The sequence below is a fragment of the Anomaloglossus baeobatrachus genome, chromosome 3, assembly GCF_048569485.1.
Source record: "Anomaloglossus baeobatrachus isolate aAnoBae1 chromosome 3, aAnoBae1.hap1, whole genome shotgun sequence".
NCBI classification, from domain to species: Eukaryota; Metazoa; Chordata; class Amphibia; order Anura; family Aromobatidae; genus Anomaloglossus; species Anomaloglossus baeobatrachus.
This window is the reverse complement of record NC_134355.1, coordinates 308,190,307-308,213,991: the sequence shown is the minus strand read 5'-3', so window position 1 is coordinate 308,213,991 and position 23,685 is coordinate 308,190,307. Positions and strand designations below refer to the sequence as shown.

The 23,685-nt window shown below is 44.1% G+C and overlaps 1 long non-coding RNA gene across 1 annotated transcript in view; it reads left to right on the top strand.

Moving 5' to 3' along the window:
* The window catches only part of LOC142296404 (uncharacterized), a 114,920-nt gene extending 102,418 nt beyond the window's left edge, over positions 1–12,502 (top strand). The window contains exon 3 of the long non-coding RNA XR_012751632.1: positions 12,456–12,502. This is a non-coding gene — a long non-coding RNA (uncharacterized LOC142296404). The remainder of the gene's footprint in view (positions 1–12,455) is intronic.
* Positions 12,503–23,685: the final 11,183 nt, after the last annotated feature.

The following is a 23,685-nucleotide window of genomic DNA, read 5'->3' as shown; positions in this document are numbered from 1 at the left end:
TGGCCAGTCCTTGAGCACCTTGATCTTCTTTGCCAGGAGGAACTTTGTTGTAGAGATGGCTGTATGAGATGGAGCACCATCCTGCTACAGAATTTGACCCCTTTTATGATTGGGAATGTAAGAGGTAGCTAACACGTCTTGATATTTTAGGCTATTGATATTGCCTTCCATCTTGCAAATGTTTCGCTCACCCCCATACTGAATGTAGCCCCAGACCATTATCTTTCCATCACCAAACTTAACTGTTTTCTGGATCCATACGGGCTCCAGTAGGTCTACTACAGTATTTGCGGTGGCTGAAAGAGAAATCCACCTTCTGCCACTTTTCCAGCGTCCATCTGTTCATCAAGCTGTGGGACTTGGCAAATGCCACACGGTTTTTTAATTACCTTTTGTTTAGTGCTGGCTTCTGAGCACTGATTCGACCATGGAGGTCATTTCGAGGCAGAATCCTACAAACTGTTCTAGTTGACACAGGGACTTGAGGTGACCAGGCCTTTTGGAGCTCTGCTGCAGTGAAAGAGGGTCTGGCTTTGGATTTTCTAACCAACAAACGTTCCTCCTGAGCAGTTGTCTTGCGGGGTCTGCCAGACCTGGGCTTATCAAAAACATCTCCAGTCTCTTCAAATCTTTTTTTAATTCTGTGTACTTGACACTGAGACACATTAAAGGTGCCAGCCACCTCTGCAGTGGATCTGGTCTTCAGCCTCTTGGTAATCAAGGCTTTTGTCGCAGGGTGGGTTTTTGGCATGTTATCAGAGATCAAGTTGCAGTTTAACTGAAGGCCTGGGGTGCTGGGTTTCTTTTTATACACACCCACTAATTAACTGATCATTTAGTGAGCATAGGTGAGGATGTAAACTAGGATTGGGTGCATTATATGAAAAGGCGACAAAACTTTTGTCTTGCCAAAATCTGACCTTTCTGTGTTCATTAAATGATCAATATTTCAGCTTTGCAGCAACTTTATTTTCATAACCTAAACCAAATTTCGGAGGGTTTCAGCTTTCAAAAGAGTAATTTATGAAACTAATGGATGAATTTAAAGTCAGGTTAAAAGCTTTTATTTACATAACATGGATAAGCGTCGGAACTTCTGTCAGGGACCGTAATGGTTGATTCACTTCTAAAATTTAAGCAATAACTGGATGCCTTTCTTGAAAAAAAAAAATATTACTGGTTATGTGCACTAGATTCTGTGATTGGGCATTGATCCAGGGAACTAGTATGATTGCTGTATGTGGAGTCGGGAAGGACTTTTTTTCCCCTAATGTGTAGCGTACTCTCTTTTGCATGGGTTTTTTTGCCTTCCTCTGGATCAACATGTTAGGTTAGGTCATGGGGTGAACTCGATGGACTTAAGGCTACCTTCAACCTTAAACACTATGAAACTGTGAAATCCTGATTCTAGCCTTGTGTAACCTGCTGGTCTGCAAAACATAGGTGCTCCACCAGCAAAAAGTTAGGATGAATATCTTCCTAGGTTCCTAGCTTCTTCAATAGTATTAGAAAATCAAACCAGCACTCCAATATCCAATAAAATAGTGGTTTTATTAGCTCTTAATAGCAACATTTCGGTCCATGTATGAGAAAGGTCTGAGTTCTTGGCTGATTCCTGACTTTTCTCAGAATCATCATTACCCCACGAGGCGAGATCTTGCATGGAGCCCCAAACCAAGTAAGATTGACAGTCATATTGTGTTTATTCCATTGGCTAATAATTGCACCAACAGTTGTTGCCTTCTCACCAAGCTGCTTGCCTATTGTCTGGTAGCCCATTCTAGCCTTGTGCAGGTCTACAATGTTGTCTCTGGTGTCCTTAGAGAGCTCTTTGGTTTTGGCCATGGTGGGAGGTTGGAGTATGATTGAGTGTGTGTACAGGTGTCTTTTATACAGGTAACAAGTTCAAACCGGTGCATATAATACAGGTAATGAGTGTAGCGTAAGAGGACTTCTTAAACTTAAAAAAAAAAATAACAGGTCTGTGAGAGCCAGAATACTTGGTGGTTGGTAGGCGATCAAATGCTTATTTCATGCAATAAAATGCAAATTAATTATTTAACACTAGAACTACTGAGGTAGTCATTTTGACTACTTTGCACCATGTATTTCTATATAGGTGTCACGAGTCCAGTAGTTCTAGTGTTAAAAATAATTCTATGAGATTTTCTGGATTTTTTTTTTGGGGGGGGGGGAGTTCTGTCTGTCTCAGTTGAAGTGTACCTATAATAAAAATTACAGACCTCACCATTCTTTGTAGGTAGGAAAACTTGCAAACTTTTCGGTGTATCAAATACTTATTTTCCCCACTGTAGATTGATAGATTACGAAACTTGCAATCCATTTGCTTCAGAAATGAGTAGAGGTCCCAGTAGTTAGACTCATGGATCATGTATTTATGACATAAACTGTTTATTAACAATTGTGACTTGCTATCGCTATACAAATTGTGCATAAAGTGTCACTCCGAATTGCTGGGTTGTTTTTTTTTTAAATTAATTCTTTCCCTAGTTTAGCATTTTATTTAAAATAGCTGTCTGGTTAAAACAAGTGATCACCTATCATATCCTACTGCTGAGACCGCACCGACTGGCAGAAAGAGAATTTTTATCCTTGATGGGGACCTTTTATAAACATTTATAAATTTTCATTACTAAAATGTAACTAAATTGAGCGGAAGGTCATTTACACGCTGCGACATCGCTAACGATATATCGTCAGGGTCACGTCGTTAGTGACGCACATCCGGCGCCATTAGTGACACCAAGGAGCGACGATCAACGATCGCAAAACCATCAAAAACCGTTGATCGTTGACACCTCGCTCCTTTTCATAATATCGTTGGTGGTGCATGCCGCTGGTTGTTCGTCGTTCCTGCGGCATCACACATCGCTATGTGTGACACCGCAGGAACGACGAACATCTCCTTACCTGTGTCCACCGGCAATGAGGAAGGAAGGAGGTGGGCGGAATATTCCGCCCGCTCATCCCCGCCACTCCTCTGCTATTGGGCGGCCGCTTAGTGACGCTGCTGTGACGCCGAACGAACCTCCCCCTTAGAAAGGAGGTGGTTTGCCGGTCACAGCGATGTCGCTAGGCAGGTATGTACGTGTGACGGGTGTTAGCAATGTTATGCGCCACAGGCAGTGATTTGCCCGTGACGCACAACCGACGGGGGCAGGTACGCTCACTAGCGATATCGATAGCGATATCGCAGCATGTAAAGTGCCCTATACATGTGAATGCTACTTCAATCATTCTCTCTGGGCCTGTGGGAAAAATCTGAGCAACCCATTAAGTAATCAATGGAGGACATCCACTCCATTGAAACGAGAATATAAATTCCCTATTCTGCCTATCAGCTCAGTTGCCTGCGTTCATACACCCACAATCAATAAGGTAGCTAGTGTTACCTTAATTACTTGTCTGTATCTGGTTATTCATGGTACACGTGTCTTCCGGTAAGTCATATGATCTTATCGTGACCCCCATCTAAGTAATCAGAAGTTATTATACAATTGCATGGAATGTATCACAGACATTTTCTTTGGCGTTTGAGAGTGGAGGTGATGGGGTTAGGAGTTGAGGGTTAAATAATCTATTAGCAATGATAATGATGATGACTGGACAGTGCCTGTGACAGTTATAATGTAGGAGACTACAGTTCAGCCTTCCTTACTGTGTACTGCTAATCTATAAGCTCATTTAGGAGAATATATAGGAGAGGGTAATGCTACCGCAGCAAGGGGAGATGGATTGGTCATTGGATGCTGTGCTGATGCAACATGGGATTCATAGTAGAGTATAAGGGAATAACATTCAGGATGAGAGATACGAATCCCAACGGAGGCCAAAGGGATGGAAATAGGAAGCTGAAATACATGGATATTGGTACACTGTGTATAAAATAAGTGTATGATAGACAATAGAGAAAAAACTGCTGGTGCTTCTTTAACTTCATATATGAAAAGGAAAACTCAAAACAATTCAAAATGAATATGTAAATCAATGTTTCTATCATCCCACTTGCATATAAGCACTAATGGAAAATGAGTCCATAGAAACATTTAAACCCTTTATAATCTACACCAATACAGCGCTGTGTACATAAGGATTTCAAGAGCCTTGGAAATCACTCTTCCATAATCTGACAAGAGAATACCTATCAGTAGGCTGCTGTGTACTCTTCACTCCTCCTTTGTGTAATTGCACCTTCTCAAGCTGTCAGACATCCGGCATCTATGACCATACTGGCTGTACTCATAATAAACAGAAGTCTCGCAAATAAAACATTTTCTAAGCAAACATTTTAGTTTTGATCAAAGAATGCAATCAAATCAAATTTTATCCTCAAATCTGCTCAGAAAAATAATATGGAATCTATTGGCGATTCCTTTCTAAAACGGTATTTATAAAGACTTACTGTATATCTGTGACCACTAGTAATAGGTAACTGGAGTATTTCCAATGCAAACGTCTCCTTGTAGTAGGAAGTAAAGCTGGTGTCACACATAACGACGACGACAACGACGTCGCTGCTACGTCACCATTTTCTGTGACGTTGCAGCGACGTCCCGTCGCTGTCGCTGTGTGTGACATCCAGCAACGACCTGGCCCCTGCTGTGAGGTCGCCGGTCGTTGCTGAATGTCCAGCTTCATTTTTTGGTCGTCACTCTCCCGCTGTGACACACACATCGCTGTGTGTGACAGCGAGAGAGTGACGAAATGAAGCGATCAGGAGCCGGCACTGGCAGCTGCGGTAAGCTGTAACCAGCGTAAACATCGGGTAACCAAGGGAAGACCTTTCCCTGGTTACCCGATGTTTACGCTGGTTACCAGCCTCCACTCTTGCTGCCAGTGCCGGCTCCTGCACTGTGACATGTGGCTGCAGTATGCATCGGGTAATTAACCCGATGTATACTGTAGCAAGGAGAGCAAGGAGCCAGCGCTAAGCAGTGCGCGCGGCTCCTTGCTCTCTGCACTGTGACATGTAGCTGCAGCACACATCGGGTTAATTAACCCGATGTGTACTGTACCTAGGAGAGCAAGGAGCCAGCGCTAAGCGCGGCTCCCTGCTCTCTGCACATGTAGCACAGCGACGTTATGATCGCTGCTTCTGCTGTGTTTGACAGCTAAGCAGCGATCATAACAGCGACTTACAAGGTCGCTGTTACGTCACCGAAAATGGTGACGTAACAGCGACGTCGTTGTCGCTGTCGCTTAGTGTGACACCAGCTTAAGGTAGGGCTCTGTTCATATCAAAGCCTTAAATTTATAGTATATATCAGGAGTATCTCATGAAAAATAATTTATTACTCACAATGTGCTGCCATACATTTCTGGGATGTTGCTTAGCAGTGGGTCCCTGGATTACAAAACCAACTGATAGGAAACTGTAAAATAAAGTATACTATGTGTGTTTTTTAAATAACAAATTCTACTACACATATTGGCAGGGATTATGCCAAAAGAACACTCTTCTGGCATACATTGATTGTAATGTGTACCTATAAATATATATGCTCAATATAGCACCAAAGTGTTATGGGAATAGACACTAAAGAGTTTGTCTCACAAAAAGTATTGTTCAAAACTAAACAGAGCATGTCAAGAGAAGTGATGGACACACATGCTCAGTAGCTTCTCTGCTCTATTCCTGCCATACAAGGGGACTGACGTAGCAACTCCACTGGGCTCCTAATCCTGCTTCACACTCACAAGATGGCAATCACTTTCATTTCGATGAAGCTCCAGATTTAGGGACTGAAACCTTCATTTTTTCCTGATTGCCATTAATATTTTATGTTCATTCACTGCTACAATTGAGTATAGAGTCTCTCTGCTACATCTACAGTGGAAAAAACAGGGGGTTTATCAAAACCACACCAAGCAATTCACAAAATTCATCATTGGAATAATTTTGGCAAAACTTATACAGGTGTTGAATACCTCCCAACCGTCCTGAACTCTGGGGGACTGTCCTGATTTGAGGGCTCCCTCCCGCAGTCCTGTTGCTCTCAGCTGTTGTCCTGGCTCCTCCCCCTAAGTGCAGTGAATAAATTAACTCAGTTCAGTGCATAAATTAAATTCTCATCTGCTCTGGGTTACCGGTACAGTTGGGACTCGAACTCATGAACTCATTGTCCATAGGCAGTAGCTCAATTGTAGAGCTGCTGCCTATGGACAATGAGTTCATGAGTTCGAGTATTGGAAAATGTATTGGAAAATGTAGTTTTGGTAATCTTGACCTCTGTATTGCAGGCAGAAAAACCATAAGCAAAATATTCAGCTAGATAGATAGATACATGATAGATATATATATGGATAATAGATAGATAGATAATAACTAGATAGATAATAGATAAGACATAGGTAAATAAATAATAGAAAGATAGATAGATACATGATAGATAGATAGATATAGATAGATAATAGATAATAACTAGATAGATAATAGATAACAGATAATAAATAGATATAATTAGTGATGAGCGAGTACCAAAAAGCTCGGGTGCTCGAGGCTCGGGCCGAGCATCCCAAGATACTCGTGTACTCGGCCCGAGCACCGAGCCCAATGTTATCCTATGGGAGACCTGAGTATTTTTATGAAATGACCCCCGGCAGCATGTAGAAACCCTAAAAATGTCACAAAAGTCTTAGAAGAGTGCTCAAATGACATGGCAACAGCATGGGGAAGACCCCTTGAAGCATTTATCACACAAAAGTCACAGCTGTGAACAATTTTGTCCGAGTTTTACGCCATTTTTACGGACTCACCAGAAAACCTTCAAAAATGACACCAAAATGAATTTTCATGGCGGAAATGTTAAGGGCACATACCCAATAGTGAGATAGAGCTGGTGTATGTTACTTTTTGAGATTACATGAAAGATTTTACGTGAAAACATTGTGTGGCACTCCGATGTCCAAAACGCACGTTTTGTGCTTTTTACTAGCGATGTCGGTCATTTTTTTTTTTTCATTCTATCTCCCTCAGTCCGTCGGTCGGTCTCTCTGTCTGTCTGTCGGTCTCTCTCTGTCTTGTCTGTCCCCCTCTCACAGTCTGTTGGTCAGTCTCCCCCCTCTCTCCTACTTACCGTTCCCCGAACACTGCCGCGGCGCTGCACAGCTGTTCACTAAACTCCGGCGGCTTTTCCTCTTTTGAAAAAGCCGGCCGCTCATTAAACAATCTCGTATTCCCTGCTTTCCTGCTTTTTGGCGCGTATGATTGGTTGCAGTGAGACACGCCCCCACGCTGAGTGACAGGTGTCTCACTGCACCCAATCACAGCAGCCGGTGGGCGTGTGTATACTGTGCAGTGAAATAAATAATTAAATAATTAAAAAAAACGGCGTGCGGTCCCCCCAATTTTAATACCAGCCAGATAAAGCCATACGGCTGAAGGCTGGTATTCTCAGGATGGGGAGCTCCACGTTATGGGGAGCCCCCCAGCCTAACAATATCAGTCAGCAGCCGCCCAGAATTGCCGCATACATTAGATGCGACAGTTCTGGGACTGTGCCCGGCTCTTCCCGATTTGCCCTGGTGCGTTGGCAAATCGGGGTAATAAGGAGTTATTGGCAGCCCATAGCTGCCCCTAAATCCTAGATTAATCATGTCAGGCGTCTCCCCGAGAAACCTTCCATGATTAATCTGTAAATTACAGTAAATAAACACACACACACACATGAAAAAATCATTTATTAGAAATAAAAAATACAAACCAATTCCCTTGCAACAAATTTAATAAGCCCCAAAAAGCCCTCCATGTCCGGCGTAATCCACGGACCTCCAGCGTCGCTTCCAGCTCTGCTGCATGGAGGTGACAGGAGCTGCAGCAGACACCGCCGCTCCTGTGAGCTCCACGCAGCAAATGAGGTGAGTAGCGCGATCAGCTGAGCTGTCACTAAGCTTATCCGCGGCCACCGCTGGATACAGCGGTGGCCATGAGTTACCTGACTGACAGCAGCTGATCGCGCTACTCACCTCAGTTGCTGTGTGAAGCTGACAGGAGCGGCTGTGTATTCTGCAGCTCCTGTCACCTGCATGCAGCAGAGCTGGAAGCGACGCTGGAGGTCCGTGGATTACGCCGGACATGAAGGGCTTTTTGGGGCTTATTAAATTGGTTACGAGGGAATTGGTTTGTGTTTTTTATTTCTAATAAATGATTTTTACAGGTGTGTGTGTGCTTATTTACTGTAATTTACAGATTAATCATGGAAGGTTTCTCGGGGAGACGCCTGACTTGATTAATCTAGGACTTATTGGCAGCTATGGCTGCCATTAACTTCTTATTACCCCGATTTGCCAACGCATCAGGGCAAATCGGGAAGAGCCGGGCACAGTCCCAGAACTGTCGCATCTAATGTATGCGGCAATTCTGGGCGGCTGCTGACTGATCTTGTTAGGCTGGGGGGCTCCCCATAACGTGGGGCTCCCCATCCTGAGAATACCAGCCTTCAGCCGTATGGCTTTATCTGGCTGGTATTAAAATTGGGGGGACCGCACGCCGGTTTCTTTAATTATTTAATTATTTATTTCACTGCACAGTATACACACGCCCACCGGCTGCTATGATTGGGTGCAGTGAGACACCTGTTACTCAGCGTGGGGGCGTGTCTCACTGCAACCAATCATAGGCGCCTGTGGGCGAGGAAAGCAGGGAATACGAGATGGCTGTGTGCAGAGCACAGCGCGCCCGCCGGTATAAAGGCTCGGTCACGCTGTGTGGGCCGGCCAATCACTGGAATTCCACAACTAACAGGGCTGTGGCATTGCAGTGGTCTGCCAGCCAATCCCTGCATGAGGGCTGGCTCTCAAAAGAGCGCCAACATGCAGGGATGAAGACCACGAGTACAGCATAAGTATCGCGAAATTACTCGGTACCCGCCGAGTAGCCCGAGTACAGTGATACTCGTGCGAGTACCGAGTAGTGACAAGCGTACTCGCTCATCACTAGATATAATACATAATAGATAGAGGTAGATAGATACATGATAAATAGATACATGATAGATAAGTACATGATAGATAAATAGATAATAGATAGATAGAGATACATAGCTATAGATAGATATAGCTACATGATAAATAGATATAGATACATGATAGATAGATAGATAGATAGATACTGCACCTCTATGCAGGTGAAGGAAAGAGTCAGATTCATTTGTTCCCATAAAACTAGTATAAATAAATGAGAAAAAAAACAAATATATATATATATATATATATATAAATAAAAAGTTTTTTCTTTACCTTCACCCACTTGGATTCAAAGCAGCAACTTTCAAACATGTGTCCAGTAGCCCTAAGCTGTTGAGCCACAAGGAATGAGGATGCCAGAGGGAGGATTTTATTTAGATGAACCTACAATGCAGCCTTTTACACAGCAGATTACACAGGACATAGAGATCCATTGTACAGAGCAGCGTCTCTGTGTCCTGTGTTCTAGAGGGAGAAGAAAAGAGATTTTTTTTTTCTTTTATTAAAATTACTAAAAATAATAAAAACATTTGAATAATTTAATTTTGATTGCGTATTTTTAATAAAATAATAAACATCACAAATCAGCAAATAACATGGACATATTTGGTGTCCCTGTAATCGGAACGACCCGAACACCACAGCGATCAGATTATTTATGGGGATTGGAAAATTGTGTAAAAAAAGGCACATTTTATTATTTTTCTTTAATAAAACCCATAAAAATGTAATAAAATTTATCACTGAGTCCGTGTTCATGCAGTATTATTTCTGCAGGTGTCTGCACCACGAGCGCAATAACAATCGTTTCTAATAATTGAGTGTTTGCGGTATTTTTTATGCATTGTCCCCCTTATTTGATACGTTTGGTACAGATGTGAATCCTGAAGCTTATAAAGAAAAAAAACACCAAAACCGCACAGTTCAGAGGCGTCTTTAGACACAAAAGGGGCAGAAATTTCATGACGTCTCATCCACTTTGCTTTGATTAGTCCATGCTCACATGTAGTGTAAATGCCAGGTTTTTCTGCTTTGTTTTGTACATATATTCTGCTGTTTATCTGTCCAAGAAAAGTAGATGTGATTCCATGAAAAGACACCACTGAACTCTGCGGTTTTGGTGCTCTTTTTCTAGAGGTTTCTATTTGGAGCTTAAAAAATGCAGGAAAAAACTTTTCTGTATTATAAAAACACTTAAAAACGCAGATTTACATCTGAACCAAAAACGCATTAAATAATGGACAAAAGGCATAAAAAATGCAGCAAAAATGGAATAACCAGAGAAGTTTGTTATTGTGTAGTTTGGTACAGACAGCGTCAGAAACAGAAAACACAGAATTTATGCAACGTGAGAACATGGATTTATAGGCACAAATAAGCAACATGTCATATATAAATATAAATATACGCTTATATAAATACTAGAAATAGGCCCGATGCTATCGCATCGGGAGTGCGGTGAAATAAACATCTGTCTATGTTTAGTGGTGCTGACAGGAGCAGTGGTGAGTGGGGCTGGGGGCATACAGATCTGGCGGGGGTGGCTGGAGGCATACAGATCTGGCGGGGGTGGCTGGAGGCATACAGATCTGGTGAGGGGGGCTGGAGGCATTCAGTTTTGGTGAGGGGGGCTGGGGGCATACAGATCTGGTGGGGGGGCATACAGATCTGGTGGGGGGCATACAGATCTGGAGGGGGGCTGGGGGCATACAGATCTGGTGGGGAGGGCTGGGAGCATACAGATTTGGTGGGGGGGCTGGGGGCATACAGATCTGGTGGGGGGGCTGGGGCATACACATCTGGTGGGAGACTGGAGGCATACAGATCTAATGAGGGGGACAGGGGGTGTACAGATCTGGTGAGGAGCTGGAGTCATACAGATCTGGTGGGAGGGCTGGGGTCATACAGATCTGATGAGGGGGCTGGAGGTATACAGAACTGGTGGGGGGGCTGGGGGTATACAGATCTGGTGGGGCGGCTGGAAGCATACAGATCTGATGAGGGGGATGGAGGTATACAGATCTGGTGGGGGATTGGGGTCATACAGATCTGGTGGGGGGGATGGAGGCATGCAGTTTGGTAGGGGAGCTGGGGGCACACAGATCTGGTGGGGGGCTGGGGGTATACAGATCTGGTGGGGCGGCTGGAAGCATACAGATCTGATGAGGGGGATAGAGGTATACAGATCTGGTGGGGGACTGGGGTCATACAGATCTGGTGGGGGGCTGGAGGCATACAGTTTGGTAGGGGAGCTGGGGGCACACAGATCTGGTGGGGGTGCTGGAGGCATACAGATATGGTGGGGGGGCTGGAGGCATACAGATATGGTGGGGTGCTGGGGGCATACAGATCTGGTGTGGGAGCTGGGGGTATACAGATCTGGTGGGGGGCTGGAGGCAAACAGATCTCGTGGGGGGCTGGGGGCATGCAGATCTAGTGGGGAGCTGGGGGTGTACAGATCTGGTGGGTGGGCTGGGGGCATACAGATCTGGTGGGGGGGCTGGGGGTATACAGATCTGGTGGGGCTGGTGGGGTGAGGCTGATGTCCCCTGCAGCAATGAGTACATTGTTTAGTAATGTACTCCTGCTGGTATCCTTCTGTCCCCTATTATGCCATGTCTCACCTGTCCTCCGTGCCCGCGGAGCCTCCAGCTGCAGCACAGAACCCTCCGTGATAGCATCCAGTGTACAGAGCGACCGCTGCAGGTTGATGTCATGGCTTTACTGCAGTTGAATGCTTTACGACGCCACAAAGCATTCAACTGCAGTAAAGGGCTGATAGCAGAATCGGCGGCGGCCCCGAACAGGTGAGTATACCGCAGTATGTGTGGTTGTGTTGTGTGCATGTGCGCTATGTGTGTGTATGTGCTCGGTGTATCTATGTGTGTCTGCTATGTGTGTGTATATGTGTGTATGCGTGCATGTGTGCAGTAAGGACCCGGAAGCCGGAGCATCGTTCGAACTGCGGCTGCGCAGCGAACAATGCCGCGATGCATCACGGAATAGGAGAACAGACAAAAGTGGTGATTATGTATGTAGATAAGAAAATTCTGGCTGCAATGACTATGAATGAACAGTCCAGGGCATCTACTGAATGACCCTTACCGCCAAATCTGAAAAACAGATTTGTCTCCACGCAGAACACACGGACACGCATGTGCGCCACACGGAAACACGTCAGTGAAAAATTACTGATGTGTGCACAGACCAATTGATTTTAATGGATCTGCATATGTTCATTACTCTGATACATATAAAATAAAAACTGCAACATACGTACCAGAATCACTGATGTGTGAAGGTGGTCTAAAGCACACTTTGGTAGCAAGTTGAGCTTCATAAAGAATTTTTCCATTTTACCTAGTGCTTTCTTTCCTTACACTGTACTTCAGCTAGTGACTTTTAATAAATGGGGATGATATTTGAGTCTCTCTGACCCATTTGACACTTGACAACTTTTGCTTCAACAGGTTCCAGAAAATGGTGGTAGCTGTGTATGTCATACAGGCATCCTAATGTTGGCAGTAAGCTTTTTGCGGTCAGTTCCCACTTTTTATACCAACTTAGTGCAATTATATACATTATCATTATTGAAGTTTATATATGTTAAAGTGTGAAATATATACTTGACCACAAAAATGGGATCCGAATATCAACTTACCAAACATATGTGCACTCACTAATTTTTCTTTAATACTGAGCAATCGTGACTTATTCCGGTATCACACTTTGTATGACTTCAGATGTGATATGCTAAGGACCCTGGGCTCAGCCTCTGCTACGAGTGTGAGCCCATTGGATCACAGGTACGGAGGAGAGGGACAGATTAATCTCTTTATATTTTCATTTGTCTGTGTGTATATTGGACTGTACTGATGATATCTGAGTGCAGTCCGATGTTTCAAACGCACCCATAGACTTGTATGAATGAAAGTGAGATGAGACTCGCAGACAAATGCATCATGCTGAAAATTTTTCCTCAGTCCAATTAGGGCTCACAGATCCGAGCTGCCTCATGACCTAACATTGGTCCAAGTACAATGTGAGATTTTCACACATTGCACTTGTGCGAGCCATATGCCAGTGTGATGCTGGCCTGCGAAGGTTGTTGGGAGGTTTAGAATATTCCCAAAAGACTTATTTTTTTTGTCTGAAGGCTCCAAAACTGTGTATAGGCATAGAGGAAAGCTATAATTTCCTAATCCAGCTTTTATAAGCATTTGAGAAAAACTTGGAGTCAGGTTTGGGGAAATCAGTAGTGGACATATCATTGGTGCAGCCTGTACGGCCTCACTGGGGACAAAGATCTAAAGAGGCCATTCCTACCTCCAAAGCAGGTGAAATTGTGCATTTTGATGAGCTTTTGGGCTGCAAGAGGCCCATATTTTGTTCTTGCACAGGGGCCCTTTTCTGTTTTTGTCCTCCAGTGGGATCAATGGGGTGCTTTATTGCATTCTTGCATCTCATAGTTAGATGGGCTTTCCACTGTATGTCAGGTCTTGGTATTTTGGCTGCGGCAGAGACATTAGTGTCAACAGTGTTCATCGCTACAGCAGCCAATCATTGATCCCTGCACCTCAGCCAAGGTACTGTAGCTGGTATGAGTCCGGCATTAGCCACAGAGCTCACTGATTGGCTGTAGCAGTGATGTGTATTGTTAACATGATATCACTACTGAAATTAAAGCCTGCTTTACACGTTACAATTAATCATGCGATCACATCCGCCCCCATCGTTTGTGCGGCACGGCCAATTTGTTGCCCGTGTCGCACAATGCTGTAACCCCCCATGACATGTACTTACCTTCCAAATGACCTCACTGTGGGCAGCAAACATCCAGTTCCTGAAGGGGGAGGGACATTCGGCGTCACAGCGTCGTCACACATCGGCCGGCCAATAGAAGCGGAGGGACGGAGATGAGCAGGACGTAAACATTCCGCCCATCTCCTTCCTTCAGCATTGCCAGAGGGACGCAGGTAAGCTGCAGTTCATCGTTCCCGGGGTGTCACACGGAGCGATGTGTGCTGCCTCGGGAACATTGAACAACTGGACGTTCGATTTTTAGAAAATGAGCGACGTGTCAACGATGAACGAGAAGGTGAGTATTTCTGCTTTTTTTTTTGTGGGCAGGCTTAGGGTACCTTCACACTTAGCGATGCAGCAGCGATCCGACCAGCGATCTGACCTGGTCAGGATCGCTGCTGCATCGCTACATGGTCGCTGGTGAGCTGTCAAACAGGCAGATCTCACCAGCGACCAGTGAACAGCCCCCAGCCAGCAGCGACGTGCAAGCGACGCTGCGCTTGCACGGAGCCGCCGTCTGGAAGCTGCGGAGACTGGTAACTAAGGTAAACATCGGGTATGGTTACCCGATGTTTACATTAGTTACCAGTGTGAGCAGGGAGCCGCGCACACTGAGCGCTGGCTCCTTGCTCTCCTAGCTACAGTACACATCGGGTTAATTAACCCGATGTGTAATGCAGCTACATGTGCAGAGAGCAGGGAGCCGCGCACACTGCTTAGCGCTGGCTCCTTGCTCTCCTAGCTGCTGTACACATCGGGTTAATTAACCCGATGTGTACAGCAGCTACATGTGCAGAGAGCCGGAGCCGGCAGCACAGGCAGCGTGAGAGCTGCAGAGGCTGGTAACTAAGGTAAATATCGGGTAACCACCTTGGTTACCCGATGTTTATCTTGGATACAGCTTACCTCAGCTGTCAGACGCCGGCTCCTGCTCCCTGCTCGCTTCATTTGTCGCTCTCTTGCTGTCACACACAGCGATCTGTGTGTCACAGCAGGAGAGCAGCTTTGAAGAAAACGAACCAGGGCTGTGTGTAACGAGCAGCGATCTCGCAGCAGGGGCCAGATCGCTGCTCAGTGTCACACACAGCGAGATCGCTAATGAGGTCACTGCTGCGTCACAAAAAGCATGACTCAGCAGCGATCTCGGCAGTGAGCTCGCTGTGTGTGAAGCACCCCTTAGAGGTTTCCAGATTTGTTCTACTGATTCATCATATGCGACCTTTTAAAAATTCCCATCATTTTTTATGCAGATGTACTCCAGTCCACACCAGAATTTTATTTTTATGTACACCAGAATTGATTTTTGTCAATGGTCAATTTTTTGTATTAAAAAGTCATAAAATGTTAAAGACAGAAACAAAGTCAATTTTTTACGTTGCACAGAATTCATAAACCATGTGCGCCATTTTAAAAAATTTTATGCAAAAACCATCAATAAAAACCACAACGCAAAAAAGAAAAGTGACTTAAAAAACTTAAATGGTGAAACAGGGCAAAAGTGGTTTTGTGATGTGACATAGGGTCTGATAGTATAACTCTATACATGGGGTTTCTATTTTGTGATGTGACAGGGTCTGATAGTACAACTCTATACATGGGGTTTCTGTTTTGTGATGTGAAATAGGGTCTGATAGTACAACTCTATACATGAGGTTTCTATTTTGTGATGTGACACAGTGTCTGACAGTATAACTTTATACATGGGGTTTCTGATTTCTGATGTGATATAGGGTCTGATAATACAACTCTATACATGGAGATTCTGTTTTGTGATGCGACATAGGGTCTGATAGTACAACTCTATACATGGGGTTTCTGTTTTGTGCTCTTTCGAGAAAACTACAACCTCCACTGATATATGGCTATACTCTAAAATAAAGACACAAAACCGGTGAAGGACTTCACAAGGTATTGCCTCATCGCATTACTTTCTAGACCATTGTTTTCAAGACAATTTGCTTTAATCTCTTAAAAAGGAACACTTTTTAGCATCTGGTATAATGGAACCTAATCAGAAGAAAGCGTTGTGTATGTGTGTCCAATATATAATCAGTTCCATATCATGCGGCTTCTGAGAAGTGGATATTAATACCTTAGTCAAGGTGCATTTACACCAGTTGATGAGTGGCGTTAAACAGTATACTGAGAAAATTGCACAAGTAGTTTAACGCATTGCTAAAAGAAAGCATTATTTTATGCGCGATCCTCTGAACACCTCATTTAGAAGAGGTTATCTCCCTAGCAAGTTGATCTATTACTCAAGTAATGTATTGTGAATCCTGCTTTTGCCTACGTCTTTGAACAGCCAGACAAATGCATCAAAATGCCTGAAATGGTATGGAAAGATGATAGAATAATGATAGAGAGAATGCCTTTGTTGTGCATATCGTTTTATGTTCCATGACTTATTCTGTATCCACATTGCAACAGTTTGATTAACAGTATTCATTCCATTAGCAGCTATATGGACACTCAACCTCCACCGTGATGCCTATCTATTGAAGGAGACTTTTCATTGTATCGTGAAATAGACAGGATGTTTTGAAGGCACAAATCATTTCAAAATGAATAAAATATTTTGAAAGTATGATCAAAAGTCTCAAACTTTAGTGCAGGTACAAAATAGCAAACTGCTGTTAAAGGGAACCTGTCAGCAGAAATTTTGCACTAAACCTAAAAGATTCCCCTTCTGCAGCTCGTGGGCTGCATTCTAGCAAGGTTCCTATTATTATTGCGCCCCCTTTTAGACCAAAATAAATACTTTATAAAGTGGTACCTTTTCCTATACAAATCTTGTTAATCGTACACGGGGGCGGGCTGTCTGGTGTCCGTTATCCTGCCTCCTGCTGCTTTACGCCATCCCCCATCGCTCAATTTCATACTTCAGGACGCCGCCCAGTGCGCCCCAGGTCTCGCTCATGCACCGTGCCACTCTAGCGGGACTGCACTGTGCACAGTGTGACCGCTGGTGACGTGTTGCGCAGACGTGAGATTATGGGCGGCGCTGTGATTTTCATCAGCAAGTACTCGCCAATAATCTCGTGTCCGCGCTTTTCCCTCTGTCTCCACCGTTCTGCGCAAGCGCTGGCCAGATGAATCCAAGTCACCTCTTACTTATAGTGAAGGTGTTATCAACTGGGATTATCATTGCTCGGACTACACTAGTCCGACCACATCTTGTCCCCATCTGATTAGCACCTCTCTCTATAGATATTGTACATGGAGAACCTGGTGTGGGAGCGTTAACTTTCTGAACTCTGCTACATTGCTAAATCTAAAAACTTGCATCACAACTGTTGCACCCAGTAAACTAAGGCGGGCTTTGCACGTTGTGACATCGCAAGCCGATGCTGCGATGTCGCACGCGATAGTCCCCACCCCCGTCGCAGGTACGATATACGATATTGTGTGATAGCTGGCGTAGCGAAAATTATCGCTACGCCACCTTCACATGCACTCAGCTGCCCTGCGACCGTCGCTCTGGCCGGCGACCCGCCTCCTTCCTAAGGGGGTGGGTCGTGCGGCGTCATAGCGACGTCAGACGGCAGGTGGCCAATAGCGGCGGAGATGAGCAGGATGTAAACATCCCGCCCACCTCCGTCCTTCCGCATAGCCGCCGGCGGCAGGTAAGGAGATGTTCCTCGCTCCTGCGGCGTCACACACAGCGATGTGTGCTGCCGCAAGAACGAGGAACAACATCGTACCTGTCGCGGCACCGGCATTATGGAAATGTCGGTGAATGCAACGATGATATGATAACAACGTTTTTGCGCTCGTTCATCGTATCATCTAGCATTTACACAGTACAATGTCGAAAGTGACGCCGGATGTGCGTCACTTTCGATTTGACCCACCGACATCGCACGTGCGATGTCGCAACGTGCAAAGCCGCCCTAAGTGATACACTGTTGGATTCAGAGTCTCTTTGCCCACACCAAGCTGCTCTCAGATGAGGTAGCAAAAACCTGCTGACAGGTTCCTTTTTTGGGGTGATACCAAATTTGTATAGTTTTATTTTTAATATTATTTTGAGTAAAAAAATTCTAAACATATAAGTCATGGAGGGGAGAAAAGATCAGGAAGACAATGCTACTAGTAAACTTGTGCATACTATAAAGGTAGACTGTGCGGCTGCCAATGGTTGACAGGAACCTTTACAGGACTTTTATTTTTAGTGCCACAGTGATCTGGCACTAAAATCACTTCCAAAACCAGACTCCATCTGTCTCATTATAGTGAGTGATTCCATCCAGGGTTTCATCTGAAACACAATTTTGGCGGATTTGCATGGCAACCCGGACATAAGTGCTCAGCGTAGAACACAAGAATGTGATACCAGCCTTACACTGAATGCGATCCAAAAATATTCTGTACTCCCAAAATAGTTGATAATAAAATCCCTAACTTATACTGCAAAAAAACAGCCCCCACTCAGGTCCATCATCTGTCACTGTCTTGGGAAGATCCCACATTACTGGCAGAATGAAGACTCTGGAAAAGTAATGACTCCCATCCCCCAAATAAAAATCCAGTGAAATCTGCGCTCCCAAATCCAAATGCCCCCTCCTTCTAAGGATCACTGTGCATAAACTGCTGAAAGAGCCCATGTGGATGTCATTATTGTAGCCAGGATAGCCCAGTTAACAGTTTACAGGGTGCGTGTCTCCAGAAGCACTAACTGGGCACAATGTATGGGCACAAGGCTGGCATATTTGCAATTCTTCAGGAAAAAAGGCATGGAATGGATGTTACAAAACAGTCACTGTAGCCATAGATTAATTCATTGAGAGGTGCAATTTGTACAGAAGAGACACTTTTGGGGGTTTTCTGCTTTTTGACACCTCAGGGGCTCTGCAAGTGGAACATGGTGTCCAAATTTGCATTGCAAAAATTAAATAGCACTCTTTACTTTCAGAGTTTGTCATGTGGCCAAACATTAGCTTTCTCCTATTACACCTTATGTAAATGATAAATTTGGTGCTGAAACAGTATTTTAGTGGAAAAAATGTAATTTTTTGTTTTCACATGTAAATGTTATAAAGTTTTGTGTATCACCAGTGGTATAAAAAAGCTCAGTGCACCAATAGATTAATTTCTTAAGGGGTCTAGTTTCCAAAATGGGGACACTTGTTGGGGTTTCTGCTGTTTTGCATGTCAGGTGCTCTGCCAATGTGACATGGCAGTCACAATGTATTCCAGACAAATTTACACTCCCAAAATCAAATAGCACTCTTTCTTTTCCAAGCCCAACCACATACCCAAAAAGCAAGGTTTTTTTTATCACATGTATGGTATCATTGTGTTCGGGAGATATTTCCTAACACATTATGGGGTCCATTTTCTCTTATTATTCTTTATGAAAATTACAAATTCAGGGCTAAAACAACATTTTAGAGGAAAAAAATAATTTTCGTTTTCACATTCATATTATAAAAAGTTCTGTGAAGCATCTTTGGATTCAAAATGCTGAATACAACCCCTATGTGAATTCATGGATTGGTTTCGTTTCTAAAATGGGGTGGAGGGTATCTGCTGTTTAGGTACCTTAGGTCACTGCAAATGCGACATGGTGCCCGCAATCTATTTTACCTTAATTTATCAAAATTCAAATGGTGCTCCTTCCCTTCTGAGGCCTGCCGTGTGTCAAAGCAGAGGTCCTGAAAAAAAACAGGTTTTGAAAGTTTTTTTTAAAAAGATGAGAAATTTCTGCTAAACTTTTAAGCTTTCTAACATCCTAACAAAAAAAAAATACTTTTGAAAAATGTAAAGTAGACATATGGGAAATGTTATTTATTAATTATTTTGTACAGCATGACTAACTGGTTTAAGGATATAAAAATTTGAAAATTAAGAAATTTTCAATATTTTAACCAAAATTCTGAGATTTTTACAAATAAATGCAAAAAAAATATCAACCCAAATTTACTACTAACATATAGTAAAATGTGTCACGAAAAAACAGTCTCAGAATCACTTAGTGTTCCAGAGTACCATATAAAGTGACACTGGTCAGATTTACAAAATTTGGCTAGGTCATTAAGGTCAAAATTGGCTTGATCACTAAGGGCTAATATGCTTTGTATCAAGGCTAAGCAGGAAAAGATGGTATGCACTTTGGGTCATTAAAAAAGCTCAGACAGACGAACTTATAAGTATGATGATATTGTTGAAATTACCTAATCTTTCTTTTTCGAAAGAACGCAAAAGAGACAGACGACCATATGGCTCAGCGGTCAGAGAGACTACAAACAGGACAACAGCATTGAGACATCTGCCCAGATATGACCATTTTCATTTCCTGACCAGATGATGCAGTTAAAAGCAGCACTAGCAAACATTGTGTCAAGCGCTTAGTCCCAGACCTTATCTGTAAAACACAATAACTGCTAAGGAAATAAAGGGAGGTGGATGGAGGATATTTGACTCTTGGTCCCTGTTCATCATGATAAAACATTTCAAAACTGTATTTCAGAAATGCTTTATCTAAGTATCATACAGTAAAAACAATACTGTCTTCAATTTTAATGGAATAAGATACCGTATTAAAATTTATTAGAGGTGAAGGTGAGCACTGCTATCAAATATTGGCTACAAATTCTAGAACACTCCAAGGGATTGTATTACAGCCACAGCTGACAATAAATATTGGCAACATACATGAATATCAGAAAATATTAGTGCCTTCTAAATGATAAATCCAGATACCTAACTATCCTCAATGCAAAGCAGGTACTCTGTAATTTAACAGCGTGGCTAAGCTGATCATATCTCGGATGTCATAAAAAGCTTATGTCAGTCAACATTAGCATAAACATTAGTACTTACAGTGAGGAAGTACTTCATACACTGCCAATTTTGCAAGTTCTCTCACCTCCAAAGAATGAAGAGGTCTGTAATTTTCATCATAGGTACACTTTAACTGTGACACATAGAATCCCCCGCCCAAAAAAAATCCAGAAAATCATATTGCATGATTTTATAATAACGATTTTGCATTTTATTGTATGAAATAACTACCGTATTTTTCAGATTAGAAGGAGCACTATTCCTCCCAAAAATTTGGGCGGAAAATGAGGGGTACATCTTAGAATTCAAATGTAGCTTACCGGGGTTTAGTGGAGAATGGTGACAGGAGGCAGGAGCGATGCTGCGGGTTATGCGCTGCTCTGTGCGCTGCTCTGTGCTGCTGCGGGCTGGAGGCAATGAGGCAGGGAACATCCTGTGAATACGTTGGCTGTGCTATCTTCAAATAATGAAGCCTGGAATCAGCGCTGGAGCTCTCGGCTCAAGATCTCATCTGTGCACGTTCTGCCACAGGCCCATTGATGTCCCAGTAGTGGACTTAAGGAAAATGGCACCCTGAGGTGGTACATGTGCAGATGAGATCTCGGCTTGTCAATGAGCAGACACTGTGCACGTGCCACCTCCGGGTGCCATTTCTTTGAAGCCCGCACCACCGACGTCTTTAGGATGTCCCCTGCCTTACCACCTGCAACACACAGCACAGCGCTCTTATCACCCAGGCCACAGCACAAAGCAGCGCACAGGTCGCAGTGCCCACAGCACAGAGCAGTGCATAGCATGCAGCATAGACCATCACACAGCCTGCATCACCCACAGCATCGCTCCTGCCTCATGTCACCATTCTTCACCATTCTTACCCCCCTGGTAAGCTACACTCCTGGATGTTTTCTCTGCCTCACAGGGCCGCTGAGCATCTGGGACAACCGCCGCACCACTTGTAGCATTGTTCTACTCCACGACAGACCCTGCCTCCTGTGACCCCTGCTCCACCACCGCTGCCGCTTCCCCCCGGTAAGACACCACCAGATTAGAAAACATACCGGATTTTTTTAACTTTTTATTTTTCTCTAAAATTGGGGTGCATCTTATAATCTGGTGCGTTTTATAAAACTAAAAATACGGTATTTGATACTACAGAAAAACTGAACTTAATATTTGGTACAGAAACCATTTGCAATTAGAGAGGTCAGACGTTTCCTGTAGTTCTTGACTAAGTTTTCATACACTTGGGATTTTGATGCACTCTTCCATACAGGTCTTCTCCAGATCTTTCAGGTTTTGGGGCTGTCGCTGGGCAACATTGTGTTTTAGCTCTCTCCAAAGATTTTCTATGGGATTCAGGTCTAAAGACTTGGTAGGCCACTCCAGGCCCTTAAAATGCTTCTTATGGAGCCACTCCTTAGTTGCCCTCACTGTGTGTTTTGGGTCATTTTCATTCTTGGAAGACCCGATACGACCCATCTTCAATTCTCTTACTGAGGGAAAGAGGTTGTTGGCCAAAATCTCATGATATATGACTCCATCCGTCCTCCTTTCAATACAGTGCAGTCATCCTATGCCTTTAGCAGAAAAACACTCCCAAAGTATGATGTTTCCACCCCATGCTTCACGGTAGGAACGGTGTTTTTGGGGTTGCACTCATCTTACTTCTTCCTCCGAGTGGAGATGACACCAAAAAGTTCTATTTTGGCCCCATTTGACCACATACTTAATAAAAATAATAATAATAATAATAATAATATTTATTATAATCTTTAGTTTTATATAGCGCCACCATATTCTCCAGCGCTTTACATACTATATAAATTCCCTATCAGTATGTCTTTGGAAAGAAACCCGTGCAAACATTGGGGAACATAGAAACTCCTTGCAGATTTTTTTTTGGTGGGATTTGAACCTAGGACCCCAACCCTGCAAAACTGCAGTGCTACCATACCTCCTCTGGATCGTCCAGATGGCCACTGGTGAACTTCAAACGGGCCTGAACATTTGCTGGTGTGGGCAGGGGGACCTTGCGTGCCCTGTAGAATTTTAATCCATGACGGCGAAGTGTGTTACTCACTGTAATCTTTGAGACTGTGGTCCCAGCTCTGTTGAGGTCATGGACCAGATCTGTATAGTTATGGGCTGATTCCTGACCTTTCTCAGAATTATCCTTACCCGATGAGACGAGATCCAGCATGGAACACCAGACCGAGTGAGATTGCCAGGCATCTTGTGTTTCTTCCATTTTCTAATAATTGTGCCAACATTTTGTCACGGGAGATTACAGATAGAACAGAGACTTCTAGGCTGACCATATGATGGGGGCCCCTGCGCTGTCCCTTATTTCAATGGTAGACTTGATGGTAGGAGGGGTCGATCCTCCAATGTAGCCCTGTTTCCTGTCCAAGCCCTGATACTACTTCCCCCCCACCCAGAGAGCAGGTCGGACACCCAGTCACCAAAACCCCACAAATAATCACAGACAAGGGTTAATGAAAACTCATGCACACTGCACAAAAAAATTCAAAGGAGGGACAATATGTAAACTGGGAAGTGTGACGCCCCAGGGCTGTGGGGTACTCAGTACCGGGTGTGCGGTGCGCAGGGGGAACAGTCGTGGTCGCGGCCAATGCCCGATTCCGTGACCCTGGGCGTCAGTCTGATAAAAAAGGAGTGAAAAATAAAAAGGAAATAAAAATAAAGGAGTTCTCGACTACGCCACTTGCGGTGTGCGGCCAGGTTATTGAAGCCGCCGCTGCAGGGTCCTATTGGGGCTGGTGGAGTAGTGCAGCTTTGGTGTTTTGGGCCGTGCGCAAGCAGGGCCAGGCCCTAGCAGTGGATGTTGAGGGTGCAATAGTAGGGGACAGTCAATGTATGCGTACGGGGGCGAGAAGGAAACACTCCACACCGGTATTGCAGTTTCAACTTGCCTTTTACTTGTGGCTGGTTCCTGGACCCGCTGGTGCTGGTTACAGGTGTTCCTGCTCCCCTTGTTCTCCATGCCAGCTGTGACCTGGGTTAGCTGTCCTCTGTGCACACTTGTTTGTACTGGGCCCCCATGGCCTAGAGCTTCTGGGAAACCCCTCCGTTCCAGTCTTGGTCCTATTT